Genomic DNA, 11,381 nt, shown 5'->3' with positions numbered 1-11,381 from the left:
TTAGTATTTGTCTTAGTTTTGTTAGGTGTCTGTCTATTTGAAGATTATATTGGCCCTAACTAAACAGCAGCCTTCTCAGTACAATCTATTTCTGTGCTCCTTCTACTTCAATTAGTATTAAAACCCCTAAGCCGAATGTCAGATACTTGACACCACTAAGTTAGCTCTCCCCGCACCGTAGCGTCCACCAAAACAACAGCCGTCTTGTAACTACTACCCACAGAAGAAGAATTAAGACCCGCTAACAACCTTTTGGGAACCGGCGCTCAAACATCGTTTTGTTTGTCTTACGATCGCTCCCCCACGGTACAAAGGAATTTTCACAACATGGCGGGACCTAGCATGATACAGGATGGAACGGCGCATACTCTATTCTATATCCCTCGAATCTATAAAAAAAATGGCTCTAAAATCTTCAAGCACAATTTGCTCAGAAAAAACCCTGATACCCTGTTCCTAGATCCCTCCTTTAATGCAAAAAAGAAACTATACTCAATAATCTAGTATTTCTCACAAGAAAAATAGCAAAACGGCGATTGACCTTCTCCAAGCTATTAAATGTCCAGGAACATAAAAATATCCCCTACGGAACTAGGATTACTACGGCACCCGCGAAAAACCTTAGAGCTACACTGAACATAACGTCTTACAAAAATGGCACCGTGCTCATTCAAGCAGCTAACAAGGACCTAGAACTATTTGATAAATATTTCTTCACCCTTTAAACACACACCATCACCACATGCAGCTTCGTTCAGAACCTAACCACTCCTACCACCCCTTCATCTCCTGATGATTAACGACCCCCTCCCCCTACCCCACCCAGGACTGGTGAAAGTAGCATTAACAATTCCCATCAGCTCTGTGCTTTAAAAAGCCAGTCCATCAACCCACCCAGGGTACCTCAGAACCCAACTTCTCCCTCCACCCTATCAGCACCTCTGGAAGATCTACGACCCTTGCCTCAACCTAGATCTGTTGAAAGAAGCATCAACAACTCGCCTCCCTTTTCACACACCATAACATTCCCTCATTTAGATCTAGTAAATACAACAACGTCCCCCTCTCAACGCCCCACTCCAGCCCCCCCCTATCAAGGTTCTCCCAAAGCACAACCATTTGTCACTGCCTGAAACTTACAAAACGTTATCCTAGAAATGAGAAATATCCTTCAACTCGGTGAAAATTCACTCTCTACACTGAAACATCTTGAAAAATCCCTAGCAACAGTCAAGAAGGGGATAAAAACTATCCCCCTACCGCTAACCGATAGATTCTTGCACAATGCAGACTCCCCAACAATATAACGGACCGTGAAATCCAAACACTACTATGGCTTTATGAAACTACAGCTGGCCCTACCACTAATATAGATGAAGACGCTATACTCCCAGTCCCTAGTCACCCAAGCAGAACTTCCCATCCAAGACTTAGAAGAATAAACCAGAATGACCTTCATTCATTAACCGCATACAACCAAGAACCCTGAGGCAACTGTAAAGAGTTCCTCAAACGCGGTCTCCTGCCTGCTACCGAATTGCCGCTCAGCCCCAAAACACGCCTCTGATATCGCCGGCCTTGCCCTCAACAGGAATGTGGATATAATCATCCTCACAGAAACTTGGCTCAATGAATCATCCTCCCCTTGCCTAGACATTTTTTAGTCCCTCCTGACTATAACATCATTAGATTAGACAGAACGCCCAAGACAGGCGGAGGCTTAGCCTGCATACATCGTTCCGACATCACCATCTCGAAATTTTACTTGGAACCCCTAGACTCTTGTTTATACCTGGGGATTTCTGTTAAATCTTTAAGTATCCACTCTCACAAACTACATATACTCTACCATCCTCCAGGTTCGAATACTGAATTCACAGAACAGCTTATTGAAATTATTACCTCAACCTCTTCCCCTTGGTGATTTCAATCTCCACTGGGATAACCCCCTGGACAAGTGGGTTAACGCCCTCATAACCCTTCTAGCAAACCATTCCCTGACCCAAGTTATCTCAATGCCGAGTGCCGACTCACTCAAAGGGTGCCACTCTTGATTGGATCATATCTACACAAAATACTATTAAATCACTCTCGGTTATTCCCTGTGACTGGTCAGATCATCACATTATCACCTACCAAATTCCATCAGCTTACAAGAAAACTTTCTCGAAACAAAGCAAGCAAAAGCATTGTATAAGAGACACAAAAAACATAGATTGGAACAACCTGGCCTCCCACTGTGAGAAGGCTCTCACTCCCCCATAACGTTTCAGACATCAACAATCTCACAGCTCACTACAACTCCTCAATGACCATAGTCTTCAATCAAGCCCGCTCCACCGAAACTCAAAAGAATTCCAGATAAAGGCAAAAACCCATGGTTCAGCGGAGCCTTAAATGAAGAGAGACACAAACTTAGATCTACGGAACGGAAATGGAGACAACATCCCTCCCCCAATCATCTTAAACCGGAAATTGAGAAACTCCTACAAAAAAAGTATCCTACAATCACAAAAAGACATTTTCAGATCAGAACTAGACAAGGCCAAAAATAGACCAAAGAAACTGTTCAAAATCCTGAAACAACAATCTTACAAAATATCCAAATCCTCACTCCTGAAATCGAAATTACAGTTGAGTAGTGTAGAATTTTCCTCATTTTTCACTGCTAAAACTAACTCCCTTCAACTCGAACTTAGTGCGGTGGCATGCAACTCAGCCACCCCAAAGAGCAGTCAAGCCAAAATTCCTTTACTGCATGAGCTACCGCTGACAAAAAATAACTCTCACTGGGCTACTTTTAAACTCTACGATCTCGATGACATCACCACCAAGATTCTAGCGACGACCAAACTTAACAACCACTTCAACAACCCTGTCCCCTCAAATTGCCTACCCCATATCTTCCATATCATCTCACCTCTCTGGACCAAAATCATCAATTCCTCACTAGCACACGGGCACATCCCAAATTGCCTAAAAACAGGCCAAGTTACCCCTATCCTAATAAAACCAACAGCAGATAACTCCGACCCCAACAACTTAAGACCAATAACCAACATTCACATGCTAGCCAAGCTCCTGGAAAAATGTGTTCAGCAACAACTGAACCAACACAGATCGCACTTCAGTCTACTGAACATTCACCAATCGGGTTTCAGACCAGGGCATAGCACAGAAACAGCCATCCTGCACATAGTAGATGACGCCCTTGAAGCCCTTGACCGCAACAAAACCTGCCTGCTAGTTTTATTCGACCTCTAATCAGCCTTCGATACGGTCAATCACGACAAATTACTAAGAAGACCAGAAACCAGGATGGGTTTATCTGGTAAAGTCCTTTAGTGGTTCAAATCCTTCCTGGAAAACAGAACACAATCGTACATGATCAACAGTAATCTCTCTGTTTCCTCTCCTAACCTACTGGGAGTTCCTCAAGGCTTTACACTATCTTCCATGCTATTCAACCTATACGTCGAACCACTCACTGAGTTACTACAGCAGGAGAACATCTCCTTCCACATGTACGCGGATGACACCCAACTGTACTTCAAGATCTCCTCTATCGAAGAGATAAGGACAATGAATCTAGCTCTCAAAAAGACAATCCAATGGCTAGCAACCAACTTCCTCAAGCTAAACTCTCAAAAAACAGAGTTTCTCTTAATCTCCCCCGCGAAGAACTCCACTGAGACAAAGGAGTGGATCAAAATGATCACTGCATTGAATTGCACGCCAACTGCAGTGGACTCCTCTATATCTCTAGGAGTCACTCTGGATAGGAACCTTAACATGTAAAATCATCACGTCAACGTATTGGTAAAAATGTCCACTTCCACCTCAGCAATCTCAGAAAAATGAAGCCATTTCTCGAGAACTAAGACCTGAAAACCGCAGTCCATTCCTTAGGTATTACAAGACTTGAATATGGATGTACCACCCTCACTGGGCTTCCCAAAATATCAACCGCCCCTCTAAAAGCCTGTCTCAATGCCGCTGCAAGACTCATAACAGGTTCGAGGAAATTTGACTACATACTGCCCTCTTATCTGGCTACGCTACGAAGCACAAATCCACCTGAAAATGTCTTGCATCACACACAAGGCGCTACACCACCACAACACCCCCCAGTACCGTGCCCAAAAAGATTGTACAAACGGTTGGGTGGTTTCGCTCGTAGGGCCCCTCCTGCCTAAACATGCCCTTAATATTTTAATATAATTTCTTTCAAGAAGTAGATGTAAGTGGTAGACTCAATGTGCGTGGTGGTGGTGGGGCAGTCACTGTATGCTGTGGTGTCTCTATCTCAGTCTGAATCTTCTTGTGCCATTGTGAAGTCGCTGAGGTGGGTGAATCTGCTGGCACACTGCTGGGGACAAGGCTGCTTTGCGCGAAGATGTCACCCTCTTCTTCCTCATCATCAACTTCCACCATGATTGCACTTGTAGTTGATGTTCCCTGGCTTTCCCCACCACCACCACCACGTTCAGCAATTTTTTGAGGTGCTCCTCCCACTTGATTGAGTAGTGCTTTGACATATGGGTTGTCTTGCCTCCAGTACCATAATGTGTACCAGGCTTACCTCGACAAACATTTGTGTGGCAAAGGATGCATACTGCAATGTGCTACCCCTCTTTGCTAACTGTAAACATTTCCAAACTGGGAAAGAGCACTTTTTTACTGGGCCACTGCCAATGCCTGAAGAAGAACTGGAGGTAGGAGGCCATGTTATTGATTGCCTCTCTGCTTATCCTGAGGTAGGGGTTGGTGCAGGTCTCAACTGGGGCTTTGCAAATATGGGCTCTGGTGGCAGTGCTACAGATGCCACATTCCTCGGAGAGGTGAATAGCAATGTCAGATTCATCTCTGTCACTTTCCACCATGACTACCACAGTATTGTCATCCTCGTCTTCATCCCCTTCCATAAGTCTAAGGCATTCTGGAATTTTTCTTTTCCTGGGCCTCCCATGTTGTCTCCTGGTCTTTGATTGGGTGTACTTCATGTCCCTATCATCATTATCAGAAGTGGTGGTTTGAGAAGAAGGTGCAGTATTCCCTTTTGTTTTCCTTCCTGGAGAGCTGGGAGCCAATGATTCTAAAACAGGAGGCTCAACTTCTTGCTGGGAAGGAGGCTCAACTTCATGCTCGGAAGGAAGCTCAAACTCTTGCTCTGCTCCAACATCAGACAAATGCACTATTGCTCATTGCGGCTGCTGTCCACTTTGCTGCGTTTCCTTAAAACTATTTTGTACTACATTGCAAAGGGGAATAATCCAATTCAACATCACTTCTCATCAGCGTCGACATGATTGCACTGGCTGCCTCACTGACAGACATGGTCCTGGGCTTAGGTTGGGAGGTTGTGATGTTGATGCAGGATTTCTGCTCTCAGCCTGCTCGATGGAGGCCTGTGCGGCAGGGCCAACTTTCCTGAAAAACCTTGCGGTCGGGACGCCAGTGGTGGAAATCTGCTTCTTCTGCTCCCCACTAGGCACTTTCTTGGCAACACCTTTCGTTGAGGCCATCTTGAAGCTGTCGGTTGGCAGTTACACTAAGTTACCCAACAAGCGGAAGAGACAGGACACGTCGTACTCAGCCTTCTGTCAGACAGTGCTGTGGGTGATGCCTCTTTTCTTGTGCACCTAAAAGCAAACAAGCAAGTAAAACACCAGTGAAGCGTGGCATTGTTTTAGTTCAAGTAGTAAACTAACAATATCATTTAGTGTGGTAACTTAACAATACTACAATCTAAGTATCCATTCATAAAACCACACCAACAAACTTTCATTGTATGCAGTACACTCAGGAAAGATCAGAAAGGGCAAAAACAACAATATACAGATGTAACTTTTTGCTTTATGTGCATTATGTTGGGATGTGGCACTCAGGTAGGTGCAGGTGACAATGGAGTAATCAATAGACAATGAATGCTGCTGTGCAGTGTACCTATTTCAGTCATGGGTTTGATGCCAGATGTTTGGAAAATGGAAATAAAACGTAAAAATGTAAATTACAATAATCCAAATATTATTATATATATATTTTTTTTTTCAAATGAAACCAATTTTCTTTTTAGATGTCCAAATATCCACACACGCATATTGGTTTATTAATCTGCTATCATTGTTAACTGTCCATGCAAGCTTATGGCAAAGGGCAACTCTGGCTGGATGTAAAAAATGGCTGCTAACCAGTGCAAAATGGTCATCAACAACAGCTAACACTGAGCAAGGAGACTTGGTCAGCTAACATTGAGCAAGGAGACATGGTCACGATTTCAGAGAAGAAATTCAGGCCTATGGTACAAGCACACTGGCTGGCTACACAAAAATGCCACCAGCCACATGGTCAACACAACCAGCAAACAGGCTTGGCCACAAACAAAGAAGACATGCCGGCCTATGGAGAAAACACACTGGCTTGTTACACAAAATGGCTGCCAGCCACATGGTAGGAACAACAACAACCGGCAAGAAGGCATGGCCACAAACAAAGAAGACAGGCAAGCCTAAGGGTAAATCACAGTGGCTGACTACACAAAATGGCCTCCAGCACATGATCAGAACAACAACTACCAGCAAGAAGGCATGGCAACAAACAAAGAAGACATGCAGGCCTATTCAGAAAGCACAGTTGCTAGCTTCACAAAATGGCCCCAGCCACATGGCCACAACAACAACAACTAACCAACAAGAAGGCACAGTCACAAACAGAGAAGACATGCAGGCCTATGGCAACAGCAAACTGATTGGCTACTCAAAATGACCGTCAGCCACATGGTCAAAACAACAACAACCAGCAGGAAGGCATGGCCACAAACAAAGAAGACATGCAGGCCTATGGGGAAAGCACACTGGCTGGCTACACAAAATGGCCGCTAGCCACATGGTCAAAACAACGACAACGATCAAGAAGGCATAGCCACGAACAAAGAAGGCATGCAGGCCTATGGAGAAAGCACACTGACTGGCTACACATAATGGCCACCAGCCACATGGTAACAGCAACCAGCAGGATGGCATGGTCACAAACACGGAAGACATGCAGGCCTATGGCAAAAGCACACTGGCTGGCTACACCAAATGGCTGACAGCTACATGGTCACAACAACAACCAGCAAGACGGCATACCACAACAAAAGAAAACATGCAGGCCTATGGGGAATGCACACTGGCTGGCTACACAAAATGGTCACCAGCCACACATGGTCAGAACAATAACAACCAGCAAGAAGGCATGGTCACAAAAAAGGAAGAATTGCAAGCCTGTTGGGAAAGCACACTGGTTGGCTACACAAAATGGCCTCCAGCCACATGGTCAAAACAACAACAACCAACCAGAAAGGAGGCATGGTCACAAACAGAAAAGACATGCATGCCTATGGCAAAAGCACACTGGTTGGCTACACAAAATGGCCGGAAGCCACATGGTCAGGACAACAACAACCAGCAAAAAAGCATGGCCACAAACAAAGAAGACATGCAGGGCTATGGGGAAGTCACACTGGTTGGCTACCCAACATGGCCACCAGCCACATGGTCACAGCAACAACAACCAGCAAGGAGGCATGGTCAGAAACAGAGAAGACATGCAGGCCTATGGCAAAAGCACACTGGCTGGCTATACCAAATGGCCACCAGCCACAGGGTCAGAACAACAACAACCAGCAAGGAGGCATGACCACAAACAAAGAAGACATGCAGGCTTGTGGGGAAAGCACTCCGGCTGGCTATACCAAATGTCCACCAGCCACATGGTCACAACAACAAAATCCAGCAAGGAGGCATGGTCACAAACAGAGAAGACATGCAGGCCTTTGGCAAAAGCACACTGGCTAGCTACACAAAATGGCCGCCAGCAACATGTCAGAACAACAACAACCAGCAAGAAGGCATGGTCACAAACAAAGAAGACATGCAGGCCTATGGGGAAATCACTCTTGCTGACTATAAAACAATGGTCGCCAGCCAATTGGTCAGAACAACAACAACCAAGAAGAAGGGATGCCCACAAACAAATGAGACATGCAGGCCTGTGCAGAAAGCACACTGGCTGGCTACACAACATGGCCACCAGCAACATGGTTAGAACAACAAGAACAACCATCAAGAAGGCCTGGCCACAAACAGAAAAGACCTGCAGCACCCATGGCAAAAGCACACTGGCTGGCTACTCAAAATGGCCAACAGCCACATGGTCACAACAACAAGCAGAAGGTCTGGAAAACAAAGAGCACATGCAGGCCTAGGCTGGACACTGACTATACAAAATGGCCTCTGCCACATGGCATGATGAACAACAATCAGGCAAATAGTGGCCTATAGCAAACACGCATACGCATACATTGGCCAGACAAAAGAGGCATGGTAACATAGGGAGCACATCATTAATTCAACAATCTCAAAAAAGAACATTAACAGGGATAAACATGTTTACAATAAAACACATCCTTCAAAGCCATTACCCCACCTATACACTGTTTGCAGGGAAAAAAGGAAAATACCCCTAAAAAACAAATGTTATTTTTAATCCAATGTCAACCATGGCCTAAATAATGTTTTGATTGCACCGACACCACAGAAACAGTTGTTTCATGCACCCATGAATAGTACAGGGGGCCTACAGGCTGGAAGGCCCATTGGCAGACTAGGCCACAAAGTGAATTAAATCAATATTGCTAATTTATTTAAAAAACCAGGAGAAAATGTAGTAAACTGTTCAACATTTTTCCTCCACAGAAGAAAAAAAATGAAATGCAAAAAAAAACTAGGCCCCTACTACAACTGCAGGCTACCCACCACAATAAATTAAAAAAAATTGAATAAAAGTCCAAATAAATCCAGGTGCATGCTTCCAATTAAACAAATAACACCCTTATACCCCAGTTTTTCAACCCACTTGTGATATCTCAAAAACAAAGTGCTTAAATTCAATACTATTTATGCAGAAAACAAGGAGAGTGATCCTTCCAGCTTCCAGCTCCAGCTCCCAATGAAAAGTGACCAGGAGAGGGACAAAGCACTAGGTGGAGCCTGCTGCACAGAGACATGAAGCTGGAGATCTGGGACACTTCCTTTGGGTTTGAAAAAAAAAGTTTAACAAAATGACTTCTCACACACAAACTCCAACGGTTATTTTGAGAAGAAAATCCACTCCAAAAGCCTCTCTGCTGCATTCTAAAGCAGAAAAGCTGCTAGACCGACCCGTTTGCGATACTAGATTGGTGCAGTCACAGCCAGAGGCCGTGTTCCTCAACGTTGGAGTTCCTCAGCGGTGTGAGAAGTCTCACACACATTCGCAAGCGGCCCAAGAGTTTTTGCACTTCGAGTTGAGAGCCAAAAGAAAATTCAACCACAAATGGTAGAGTTCAAGAATTTTACGTTCCTCTGTTGTCCCGCAATAGCCAGATTTCTGCAAACTCTGCGAGCAGTGCAGAGTTTACTTACAACATAAAGTAAATGAGCCTCTCTGTGCTTCATTTTGTCTCTGTTATGAACAGTGAGAAATGAAAACCAAAAGAAAGTTTGAGAAAAAAAGAACATCTTCGTATTGCCCTGCCTCTAGTTCTAACATAATAACTTGCACTTTGTGCTAATGGAATGGTCTAGGTCTCCTTACACTATTGATGCAAATAATCCCGTCAATCTAGTGGACTCTAACACTTAACTATTAACTCTGAAAATTCAGCTTACACCAAGAATGAAGTAATAGAGGTCAAAGCCAAAGGCATATTTATAATGAGTACTAAGTTGTGGCTATTAATTACAGGGGCTTGAGGGAAACAAGAAAAAGGATGTGAATGCAGCTGCTGAAATAAGATTCAAACCAACCTAGAATGAGTCAAAAGGATACAATTATGAACTACCCTTGAAGGTATGCGCCACAGACAACTGCAAATATAGAACATCGCTAGGTTCTTGAAATAGCTTAAGGCTGTAAATCAAGTCTTTATGGCTCGTATTTAACAGAAATATGCTTCAGGGATGCATCTGCAAACAGCGTAGCAGAAACTGTGGAAATACTGAGAGCCGTGATTGTAGAGGAATATAGGAAAAATGAAAAAGCACGCTAGACACATTACTGCTCAGACATCTCACATTAGTAATAAATAGTAGAAGCAATAATTGAAAAGCTGTAAATTGCAAGGTAATCGAGTTGTGTTTTTTTTTTCTCCAAAGAAACCAGTGGCAAATGACAAATATTTCTTAAGGCACTGTAATGGCTAAACATAAAGAAAGTAATGTTGTATTTCATCACCTACCATCACTGAGATTGTATTTCACAAAATAAGTTCTACAGGGGGGGCGGGGGGGGGAGGGGCTTGGGCGGGCTGCAGAGCGGATTATTTTGCAGCCTGGAAATTCAGAAAAGAAAAATACATTGAGCAAGTCTTCCTATAAGGTTTAGAATAAGTATATTTTAGAATGTGTACATTTCTACACCTCATTCCGAGTTTACCAGTGTAGGGTGTTGTTGGACCTGGCCCTTTTTGCAGGGTCACCACTGATCTTTGCCTTCTGTTGCTGTATCAGTTTTTGTTGCCATTTGCGCTCTGTACTCTTTACAATTCCAACGCAGTGCAAAAGTGCTTGTGCTCTCTCCTTCAAACATGGTAAAATTGGACTACACCTCACTGGCACATTTAATTTACTTCTAAGTTCTTAGTAAATTGTACCCACAGCTTGTAAATTAAAAGCTACACGTGGGCCTGGAACACTCATTGTGCCACCCACTTATGCAGCATTTGAAAACATGTCTGAGGCTTGCCACTGTAGCCTGTATGCAGTTTTAAATGGGCATTTTGTCCTGGCAAAATAAACCTTCTGTCAGGCATAAATCTTCCTTTTTAGGTCGAGCCTGGGCAGCGCATGCACTGCTCAGCATGCTGGCTGTATTCAGGTAGGGACTTGAAGCTCCGTCCACTCTCCGCCCATGTTTGTCATTGGTTTGTGTCATTGTCCACTGTAAACTGTGACTGTTTATTGGTCAAAAGGCTTAGTAGTCCCTCTTAAGTACTGCCTTGTCTCATTTTGTAATCTCCCATGGCAACACCCCCTGTTATGTGTGTTGTTACTCAGTAGGCTTTAATTACAGCCTCCGTGAACTATTTTCTCAAATAGATTTAGCCAGTCTTTTGTTGAAGGTAGGACACTCTCTCTCCTAATGCTTTTTAAAATATTTTATACCACGGGTGCTGGCATTTGCAATACAATAGGTCTTGCATTTGCAAGAGTTTATGCCATGGCTATTAACAATGCCTTTTGTTCATCTGTTAAAAAAAAAAAAAACCTTAAATAAAAGGCATTGTCATTTACAATGCCAATAGCTCAAACTCTTGTAAATGCGAGACCTATTGCATTGCAAATGCTTGTTAATATTTA

Source organism: Lissotriton helveticus, chromosome 4_1 (assembly GCF_964261635.1).
Source record: "Lissotriton helveticus chromosome 4_1, aLisHel1.1, whole genome shotgun sequence".
Taxonomy (NCBI): domain Eukaryota; kingdom Metazoa; phylum Chordata; class Amphibia; order Caudata; family Salamandridae; genus Lissotriton; species Lissotriton helveticus.
Note: the sequence above shows the minus strand (reverse complement) of the source record.